Source organism: Sphaerodactylus townsendi, unplaced genomic scaffold, assembly GCF_021028975.2.
Source record: "Sphaerodactylus townsendi isolate TG3544 unplaced genomic scaffold, MPM_Stown_v2.3 scaffold_1359, whole genome shotgun sequence".
Taxonomy (NCBI): Eukaryota; Metazoa; Chordata; class Lepidosauria; order Squamata; family Sphaerodactylidae; genus Sphaerodactylus; species Sphaerodactylus townsendi.
Genome location: NW_025949913.1, coordinates 1 through 10,729, shown reverse-complemented (window position 1 = coordinate 10,729; position 10,729 = coordinate 1). Strand labels below are relative to the sequence as shown.

The 10,729-nt window shown below is 51.5% G+C and overlaps 1 long non-coding RNA gene across 1 annotated transcript; it reads right to left on the bottom strand.

The window, feature by feature from the left end:
* Nucleotides 1-6,814: 6,814 nt before the first annotated feature.
* On the bottom strand, nucleotides 6,815-9,717 carry LOC125424892. The gene is made up of 2 exons (XR_007243299.1): nucleotides 9,591-9,717; nucleotides 6,815-7,208 (listed from the first exon to the last, which is right to left on the bottom strand). It is a non-coding gene; the product is annotated as an uncharacterized LOC125424892 (long non-coding RNA).
* Nucleotides 9,718-10,729: the final 1,012 nt, after the last annotated feature.

Genomic DNA, 10,729 nt, shown 5'->3' with positions numbered 1-10,729 from the left:
TTGCAGACCCCTGGGTGAAGGGTACTTAGAACCACAGCTTTCCGGTCCGCCTATTTACATGTTCCTCCTTAATATGTGGACCCCTCCCAGACTCTTCCCGTATGTTCATTATAATACAGTTTGTCATCAGAGCAGGAGGAGAAGTTAATATGCAATAGCCTATTAAGCACGCTCAATACGTACAATCTGATACAAGCCTTGGCCTTCAGCCTTGACATCCAGCGGTCTTATCTTGGCCCCTCCCGCACATGCAGAATAATGCACTTCCAATGCACTTTGCAGCTGGATTGTACTGCGTGAAACAGCAAAGCCCACTTGCAAAGTGGATCGAAGGTGCGTTATTTTGCATGTGCGGAAGGGGCCCTTGTCCTGCCACAAGCATCCTCCCTTATGCCTCATTCCTAGTAGAAAACACATTTCACAGTAGAAAACACATTTCACCATCGCCGTCCTCAACTTCGGTGGTCTTGGGCCTATTAAAAGGGTCCTCGCTCGTCTTATGAATTATAGAGCTGCCTGGGACGTGGATTTCAGCTGCCAGACCAGCAACTCCCCTTCTCTGCTGATTAATTTCGGCTCCGCTGATAAAAGCAGCATGAAAGCACCGAGAGGGTTTTTAATAACTGCAGCCGGTTGGCTTTTTTTGCAGCATTGTGTTGGCCGCCGTTCCTCGTTCGCTACCAGGAACAAATTTAAATACAAAGTGAGTGGAAAGGAGTGGAAAGCTTTTAGAAGAAACTAGCGGGCCTGGCCACGCGTTGCTGTGGCTGAGTCTGGTGAAGTGGAAAAGAAAGAAAAGGGGAAGTGAATGGTTCGAACATGTGTCATTGCACAATGATTGCAAGGGAGGGGAGAAGCAAGGGGCCCCTCGCTCCTCTCCCTCTCTCCCGTTCCCTTGCATGGCAACCCTGCAGGTCCCTCCCTAACGTTCCCCTTCATCTGCTAGGGTGGGTGGGCCATGTGCAGGTGGCGGACTTCGTCCCTTTCTACCCTCCTTCCCTTGCAGGCTTAATTCATTCAGCGTAAAACACGCTAGGAGGCATGAGCCACGTTGTGTTCAAATTTCAGAGCGTTTGGTCCAGCAAACCCCTGGACCATCCCCCACCTTCCCCTTCCTCCACTAGGGTGGGTGGGCCATGTGCAGATAGCCCGCCCCATCCCTCTCACTCCATAAGGCAGTGGTTTTCAAGGAAGGCATGGTTGTTTCCCTTGTATCAGAGGGTGCTGCTTTGATGGCCAGCAGATGGCGCTGTTGTGGATCAGAACTGTGGTTCCAACTGTCACAAGTGTGGCATGTACACAATAACTGGCACAGTTGTGACATGTACACAACAGGAGGTGTGGAAACAGTATGAAAACCTGGCCGCACGCGAATGCGACGTGTGAAAATTTCAAAGCAATCGGTCCAATAGTTTGGGAGATTACCTGTCAGCAGAAAAACGAACTGATAGATTTTTATATAGAGAGATGTCTCGATGTTGCTTTTGGGCCCTTGGAATGGACAAATCCTTGCTGAACCAGACCAAAAGGTTGGGACGGGGGAGGAGAAGAGAACTCCACATCGTCAGGGGCACGAAGCAGAGGCTTGCCAAATTCCAGGCGGTGGCTGGAGATCTCTTGGGATTGCAACACCGGGCTTTTGGTGAGGCCGGCTGCGGATTCCCCCTCTGGGATGCCCCTGTGTTGCGTGCCATTCCATCATCGGCATGCCCAATATAACATCTAATCTACACTGCTCCCCCGCCCGGTCTTGGGTTCGGGCACGATATACTTCTATGATTCTGCTATATTCTTGCTGCTATTTTTATGAATTTTGTAAATTGTCTTTAACCTGATTTAATTTATTTTATTCTGTGTACTGTTGTTTTGACCTATTGTGTGTAGTACTCTTTCTGGCCTAGTGTACACCGCCCAGAGCCCTTCGGAGGTGGGTGGTTTAGAAATTTGAAAAATAAACAAACAAACAAATAAATAAACATATGTCTAGGCAATAGAAATCAGAAATGGAGAAAATGGCTCTTTGGAGGGTAGATTCTTGCAGTGGTGGCGAACCTATTGGTCATGCTGGCAGGGCTTGATGGGAATTGTAGTCCATGAACATCTGGGAGTGCCATAGGTTCGCCACCATAGTTCTATGCAGAGGTGGGATCCAGCAGGTTCTCACAGGTTCCCGAGAGTAGGTTACTAATGATTTGTGTGTGACGAGAGGGGGTTACTAATAGGTGATTTTGCCACGTGATTTTTGCCTTAGTTATGCCCCTCCTCTCAGCAGCAGTGCGCAGAACTTGAAGCAGTCTAGCAGGAGGTGCACCGGCGTGCGTGGCAGCCTGCGCCTGCGTGCATTCGTTTCCCGCCCAAGGACTGGCGCAGCGGCTGCGTCCTTGCCACAGCCCCGCCCAGGAATGCCCCGTCCCCAGAATGCCCGGCCACGCCCCGTCATGCCCCGCCCAGCCCCATTGGCGCTACGCCACAGTTTGAATCCCACCACCATGGGAACCTGTTACTAAAAAAAATTTTTTTTAATATTGTAATATTGTAATGGCCTATGGCTTTCAATAAAATTGATACTGATACTGATACTAAAATTTTTGGATCCCACCATGGGTTCTATGGTATTATAGAATAGAAAGAGGAAGAGTTTGGATTTATAGCCCACCTTTCTCTCTTGTAAGGATTCTCGCGGCAGCTTACAAATCACTTCCCTTCCTCTCCCCACAACCGACACAGCAGATAAAATCTTATACTCATGTATTGTTCGATATACCTGTAGCGGGAATAGTTCTGTCTCAACTATGGAAAATGGAACGATTACCAGCAATAGAAGACTGGAGGAATAGATTGCAACAACTGTATACTATGGATAGAACGGCACATCAGATAAAGAAATTGCCTTACGAAACATATCAGAAAACCTGGGAACCGTGGACGAATTATATTAATAAAAATAATGATGTTTTGATTTCACCGGTTGAATGTTAAGTGGAAACCCAGATTAAAAAGGTATGCTAGAGATGTACATTTCTATTAGTTAAGATAAGTTAACTAAGAAGAAGAAGAACAGTTTGGATTTATATTCCCCCTTTCTCTCCTGCAGGAGACTCAAAGGGGCTGACAATCTCCTTGCCCTTCCCCCCTCACAACAAACGCCCTGTGAGGTAGGTGGGGCTGAGAGAGCTCCGAGAAGCTGTGACTAGCCCAAGGTCACCCAGCTGGCGTGTGTGGCAGTGCACAGGCTAATCTGAATTCCCCAGATAAGCCTCCACAGCTCAGACGGCAGAGCTGGGAATCAAACCCGGTTCCTCCAGATTAGATACGCGAGCTCTTAACCTCCTACGCCACTGCTGCTCCAAGATAAATTAAGATAAGTATTGCGTGAGTTTGACGAATTTATGATTTCTACACTTTGATAGACAATCTAAATAAGATATGCAACATTTATCAAGGTGGATGTAAACAGTTATGTGATTTGTGATCTGTATTGATGGAGACGAATTTAACTAATCTTTCTTTTTGTATTTTCACTTTTTTAAAAAAATGATTAAATAAACTTTTTTAAAAACCCAGACCCCTTGTGAGGTAGGTTGAGAGAGTGTGTGGGGTTGAGAGAGTGTGGAGAGAGCCGTGACCGGCCCAAGGTCACCCAGAAGGCTTCATGTGCAGGAGCGGGGAAACAAATCCAGATAAGAGTCTGCCACTCATGTGAAGGAGGGGGGAAATCAAACCCTGTTCTCCAGATTTGAGTCCATTGCTTTTAACCACTACACCATGCTGGCTCTCCCCTTTGAGGTCCTTCCTGGAGCAGCAGTGGCGTAGGAGGTTAAGAGCTCGTGGCGTAGGAGGTTAAGAGATCTGGGAGCCTTAGTAGACCACAAACTGAACATGAGTCAGCAGTGTGATGCGGCGGCCAAGAAAGCCAATGTGATTCTGGGCTGTATCAATAGGAGTATAGTGTCTAGAGCAGAGGTGGGATTCAGCAGGTTCTCACAGGTTCCCAAGAGTTGGTTACTAATTTATTTATTTATTTTTAATTTATTTTTCAAACTTATATACCACCCAACCCCCAAAGGGCTCTGTGTGTGCCGAGAGGGGGTTGCTAATTGGTGATTTTGCCACCTGATTTTTGCCTTAGTTACGCCCCTCCTCTCAGCAGTAGCGCGCAGAACTTGAAGCAGTCTAGCAGGAGGTGCACCGGCGTGTTTCCCGCCCAAGGACCAGTGCAGCGGCTGCGTCCTTGCCACAGCCCTGCCTAGGAATGCCCGGCCACACCCCTGTCGTGCCCCGCTCAGTCCCATTGGCGCTACGCCACAGTTTGAATCCCACCACCATGGGAACCTGTTACTAAAATTTTTGGATCCCACCACTGGTCTAGAGTGAGGGATGTAATTGTACCACTCTGTTCTGCGCTGGTTAGACCTCACCTAGAATATTGTGTACAGTTCTGGGCACCACAAATTCAAGAAGGATATTGACATGCTGGAACAGGAATGCACTGCCTCGGAGTGTGGTGGAGTCTCCTCCTTTGCAGGTTTTTAAAGAGAGGCTGGACGGCCACCTGTCAGGAGTGCTTTGATTGTGTGTTCCTGCATGGCAGGGGGTTAGACTGGATGGCCCTTGGGGGTCTCTTCCAACTTTATGATTCTAAGACCTGCCTGGGGTTTTTCTATTTCTTAACATAAGAACATAAGAACATAAGAACAAGCCGGCTGGATCAGACCAGAGTCCATCTAGTCCAGCTCTCTGCTACTCGCAGTGGCCCACCAGGTGCCTTTGGGAGCTCACATGCAGGATGTGAAAGCAATGGCCTTCTGCTGCTGCGGATGCTGCTACTGAGAAGCTGGTCTGCTAAGGCATTTGCAATCTCAGATCAAGGAGGATCAAGATTGGTAGCCATAGATCGACTTCTCCTCCATAAATCTGTCCAAGCCCCTTTTAAAGCTATCCAGGTTAGTGGCCATCACCACCTCCTGTGGCAGCATATTTACAGCAAGCAACTCCTTACAGCAAGCAACTCATTTGGCTCCCCAAATTTGACAACTGAGGGTCACGCAGCTGACAAATTTCCCGCGGGGACCAGAGGCAGGTTGCAATCCGCCAGCTGGCCACGCCTGAGCTAGGTAAAGCACCTGGGTCTTTTTTCAAGTTTAGACAACCGTGACACACTTCATGAAGCCGGCAGGACCTCTCTGGACAGGCCTGGCGTGGCTGGCATCATAACTCTTTTCTCTGTGCCAGAGAACAAGCTGAGCCCCGCTGTTTTGTGAAACAGGACATTTGCCTCCAAGGTCCAGGTAACGAAGTTGTGCGATCGCCTCGCTCGTGTTCCGCTGCTGCAGCCGCAAAACAGCCTTGGAGCCGATTGGGAACGGGCAGCTGCATGCTCCCTCCTCAAGAAGAAGAAGAAGAAGAAGAAGAAGAAGAAGGAGGAGGAGGAGGAGGAGGAGGAGGAGGAGGAGGAGGAGGAGGAGGAGGAGGAGGAGGAGTTTGGATTTATATCCCCCCTTTCTCTCCTGCAGGAGACTCAAAGGGGCTGACAATCTCCTTGCCCTTCCCCCCTCACAACAAACACCCTGTGAGGTAGGTGGGGCTGAGAGAGCTCCCAGAAGTTGTGACTAGCCCAAGGTCACCCAGCTGGCCTGTGTGGGAGTGCACAGGCTAACCTGAATTCCCCAGATAAGCCTCCACAGCTCAGGCAGCGGAGGTGGGAATCAAACCCGGTTCCTCCAGATTAGATACATGAGCTCTTAACCTCCTACGCCACTACTGCTTTGGAATAACTTGTAATTCTGGGAGCTCTCCAGACCTCACCTGGATGGTTGGCAACCATCAGCTGGTGACCGTGGATCTATTTTTTTAACCTGATGCCGAAATAAAATAAAATCAAACCGCAGGACCAATTTTGCAACTGATGCTCTGCTCCCTTCCGGAGGCAAAGCCAGGATTGGCCGTCGTTCTGGCCTGAATTGCCGGGAAATTGTTCCAGCTGGTCCCGCCGTTGCCAACGCCAGGGAGGATGAAGGGGCGGGCTATTTTTCACTCCATCCTGCAGATGCTAACAGACTTATGAGCTAAATGAGCGGCCACCCTTTCTGAAGACAAAGCGTGATTTCGTGGACGCTTTGCAAACAGCCCCGGCGGAACCGTTTCCCACGCACATCTGGCGGCCGCGAGAACCGGAGAACAGCTGTTTCAAACAATGCCTTCTTCGGCCCAGCTGGGTCCACGCGTCTCCTCTCTGCAGAATCGCTCCCCACCCCCAAGGATGAGAAACACCAATGCTTGACTGGCAGGGCTGAACAGCAGAGTGGCCAGCCTCCACGTGGTCAGTAGCCAAGTAGGTGGTCAGTAGTCAGGTAGGTGAGAGGTAGGTGGGGCTGAGAGAGCTCCGAGAGAACTGTGTCTCGCCCAAGGCCACCCAGCAGGAATGTAGGAGTGCGGAAACCCATCTGGTTCACCAGATAAGCCTCTGCCGCTCAGGTGGAGGAGTGGGGAATCAAACCCGATTCTACAGATTAGAATCCACCTGCTCTTAACCACTACACCATGCTGTCTGGAGGGAGGCGGACTGTGACATCAGAGTAGCTCAACCAACAGCAAACCAAGGGAGGGTTTGTAGCCTCTCTGTTTGGGATGCTAGAACAGACTATAGCCATGGTGGCGAACCTATGGCACTCCAGATGTTCATGGACTACAATTCCCATCCTATAGTCCCATGGTGGCGACCCTATGGCACTCCCGGTTCTCCAGATTAGAATCCACCTGCTGTTAAGCACGACACCGCGCTGGCTCTTAGCGACGAGCTTGAGGATACTATGACTGGAAGACAAATTATTTATTGATCGGTCGTATTTTTATGTAGCCCTCAGCCAGCTGGCAGCTGGGCACCTGACTCCAAAGGGTATGTACAGAGGAAGGGAAATATTAAAAAGCGGCAACGCAGTGCCAGCTGCAGGGAAAACTCGATTGTCCTCGACGTTCGCCAGTTCCGTCGCAGCTGCAGTTCGGGGCTCAGTCCCGGAGCCCGGCACCTCGGCTCGGCAGGAGAGAAACCGTGAGTGAGTCAAGTGTTTGCTTCCGCCTCTGGTATTTCGTCCAGGCGTTTCTCTTCCTTCGGCCCTTCCTGGGATCGCCCTTCCCTCCAGTAGAGGAAGTACACGATCAGCAAGCAGAAGAAGCAGCAAACTTGGAACCAGAACTGCAGACCGACGAAGCTGGAGGCCCAGAAACAGAACAGAGCCGGTCAGCGTGGAGAAAGGCGCGTAAGGAAGCATCTCGTACCAAGCAAGGAATCTGCCACAACATCTGGAAATTTGGGAGTGGAACCTGGGGAGAGGACTCAGCAGGGATGTCATGCAGAGGTGGGATCCCGCAGGTTCTCACCAGTTCCCGAGAGGGGGTTACTAATTATTTGTGTGTGCCTAGAGGGGGCTACTAATTGGGTCCGCTTTTCCGCCTCCACGCCCTCGCCTCCCCGAGAAGCCTACTGCCTTTGAACGTGAAGGTTCCATATAGCAATTGCGACTAATAATGTAACTCCCTGAACTGGGTTAATCCCTTTCAGGTACCGCAATTCGTTGATTCTCAGCCTTTCGTGCCTTTTATCTCCCCAGTCTCCATCAAAGAACCTGTGTGTTTCACCATTGCTGTGCCTGATTGTGAGTTGGGGCATTTTCTATAATGTGATGATGATTTAGAAATGCCCTGGGCAAAAAAATGGGGGGGGGGTCGTGGTGGGGGGATCCAACTCAGGTTTTGCCCAGGGCTCAGGTTTGCCTAGGTACGCCTCTGCCCCCTTTGCTGAGGGGGGGGGGCTGGCGAGGGAACCTGTGACTAAAATTTTTGAATCCCACCACTGATGTCATGCCATAAGCAATATGGGTGCCAACCTCCAGATGAGACCCGGAGAGCTCCTAGAATTACCCCCAGACTATTGACATCAGTTGCCCTGGAGAAAATGAAAACAGAGGCCGGTTACAAATGGCGGAGTTTACCTCTTCTCTGCCCTGCCATGGCGTCAGGCGCATGTCTGAAGTCAGTGACATATCTGCCAGAGGGACATGTGGGGGTCAATTGACCCTGGATACCCCCATTAGATCATGTGGGGGGCACCCGGCAGGCCCGTAGCAGGCTCCCGGCCTGGCTGCTCCCAGCCAAGACCCCCCTCAGCCTTGTCCCACCAGGTCAGGCCCCATCAGGCTGCCCAGGACTGACGCCACCAGCCAAGGTAAGAGGGGCATGGGGAGCACGGGGGGCTGTGGGGTGGTGGTGGGTGCCAGGAGCAGGTTTTGCCCCAGGCACCATTTCCCCCCGGTACACCTCTGTCTGCGGGGAAAGTCAAGAGCAAGAACAGTAGGTGCGCGGCAACTTCCTTGTACATCGGTACAAGGAAGTTTGCTGTGCCGGGGTTCAGTTGCCAAGGCTTCCAATGTAACTGGCCAGATTAAAAGGAAGAAGAGGAAGAGTTTGGATATATATCCCCCCTTTCTCTCCTGCAGGAGACTCAAAGGGGCTTACAATCTCCTTGCCCTTCCCCCCTCACAACAAACACCCTGCGAGGTAGGTGGGGCTGAGAGAGCTCCCAGAAGCTGTGACTAGCCCAAGGTCACCCAGCTGGCATGTGTGGGAGTGCACAGGCTAGTCTGAATTCCCCAGATAAGCCTCCATAGCTCAGGCGGCAGAGCTGGGAATCAAACCCGGTTCCTCCAGATTACACGAGCTCTTAACCTCCTACGCCACTGCTGCAATGGCTGTGTAAGTTAGGAATATTTACAAGGTGAAAAACCTTTAGAAAGTACTCAGAGCAAAACCCCAAAATTCTCTGGCGTCGCACAATCTATTTACAAACGCATGTACCGAAAGCTCCAAAGAGCACCGACGGGGTGCCACATGATAATCCTGTTCTTTCAAGCAATCGGGTCAAGGAACTCAGTAGGCAGAAAAACTCCAAGAACACATCAAGGAACGTTTTTCGAGCGAAGCTGAGATGCAAAAAAAGCCTGATTTTGTGACTGCGTCAACTTGTTCCTCCAGCGATAATGCTGGGTCCGGTTTAACCCTGGGCCTTTCCCCACTTACCTTAAGCCCCGCGCTACTCTCCTCAAGTAGCGCGGGGTCCCCCGGCACTCCCCACTACTGGGGCGGCGACATTAACGTCGTACCATGTCATGTACCCTCAGCTGCTGTGCATCCCATCTTGTAAACGGCGCCTTTTGATGACCCCGCGCAGAGCACAAGGTCGTGGGGACGCCCGGGCGCGCGCCAGAAATGATGCGTGCTGAGGGCAGCGCGCAGCATGGGGGGGTCGTGGTAAGTGGGGAAACGCCCCCCTGAGGCTCTTAACGAAGTCGACAAGGGTCAGCTGAGCCCCCGTGAAAGTGGGGGGCGTAGTAATATCCTTCCAGAGCCCTGTCTTTCCAACCAGTGTTACTTCTGCCTGTCCAGAAGAAAGTTTCATTTTCTCCAGGGGAAGTGATCTCTGTAGTTGGAAGATCAGCTGTGATTAGGAGATCTCCCACCCCCACCCAGAGCGTGGCCTCGCCAGGGCTAGTCTGAATTTCCGTGGCATTGGCAGGGTGCCCAGGAGCTAGTCGTACCTGTGCCGGAAGGCTGTGCTGTTGTAGTATCTGCAGGCTGCTTTCCTTTGGCATTTCCACTGCCACAGGAGGCAGGTCGTGTCGATGATGCTGCCGTAGAGCACCGGGGCGGGCAACCAGGCTGGAAAACAAACCAGAGAGTCCTGCTCATTTATTCATGTCAGCATTTATACACCACTTGCCTCCCCAGTCGGGACCCACAGCGGTTTACAACACACAAATGCAATGTAGATAGTTAACTAAGGATCTGTTTTGGTAAGGGCGGGCTACAACGGTCGGCGGCTCAGCAGAGTTCAAAACTGACATGACATCAGGAAGGGAGATCGGGGGAGCAAGCGGCAGGGCAAGGAGATCAGGCAGCTGGGTGGGTGGAAAAATAAACTGCTCCTGCTCCTGTGGTGTTTGCACAGTAGTGGGTTCAGCATGGGATTTAAAAAAAAAGAATCGCCAAATTGGCGATTTCGGAAAATCCCGGGATGAGGGAAATATGACGGGGCAAAGCGGCTTTAGGACCGGGAACCGTGCAAACGTCTTGGCCAAATTGGGACATTTCCCATTTCCCATTTCCCTTGCTCAACCCGGGATATTTGGACCGTCCCCAAACGATCTATGTAATTTTAAAATGTTACACCCTGTTGCAAGTCGGCCCCAAGCTTAAGGTGACCTTTGTGAACCGGGACGGGCGGGTAGGCTGGGCGTCAGCATCGCCAGCAGGCCGCAGGAGCCGCCACGGCCTTCTGCGGTGCTCCCATTTCCAGTTGCCAGAAGGCCATGCGCTCTGGCGGCTATGCTACAGGCGCAGGCCGTTTGACTGCCTTGTGCCCCAGAAGGCAGTGCGGCAGCCTTCCAAAAAACGGGACACTTGAAAAAACCCGCGGGACATGGGACAAATTGCTTTAAGGCAGGACTGTCCCGCCAAAAGCGGGACGTCTGGTCAGCCTACCCAAGCTAGACTTGTCCGAAGAGGGCAGGGAGGTAATTGAATGTTTTTTTAAAAAGCATTAATGAGGGGTGAAAGGGAAGGGAAATTCCGCACTGTGCATGCACTTCCTTATTCTGCTTCTGTGGGTCACACTGAGATAGACGGGGCTACGGAAAGGGTCAAACCCGGGCAAGGCCCGATTCACTCTGCTTCAGGG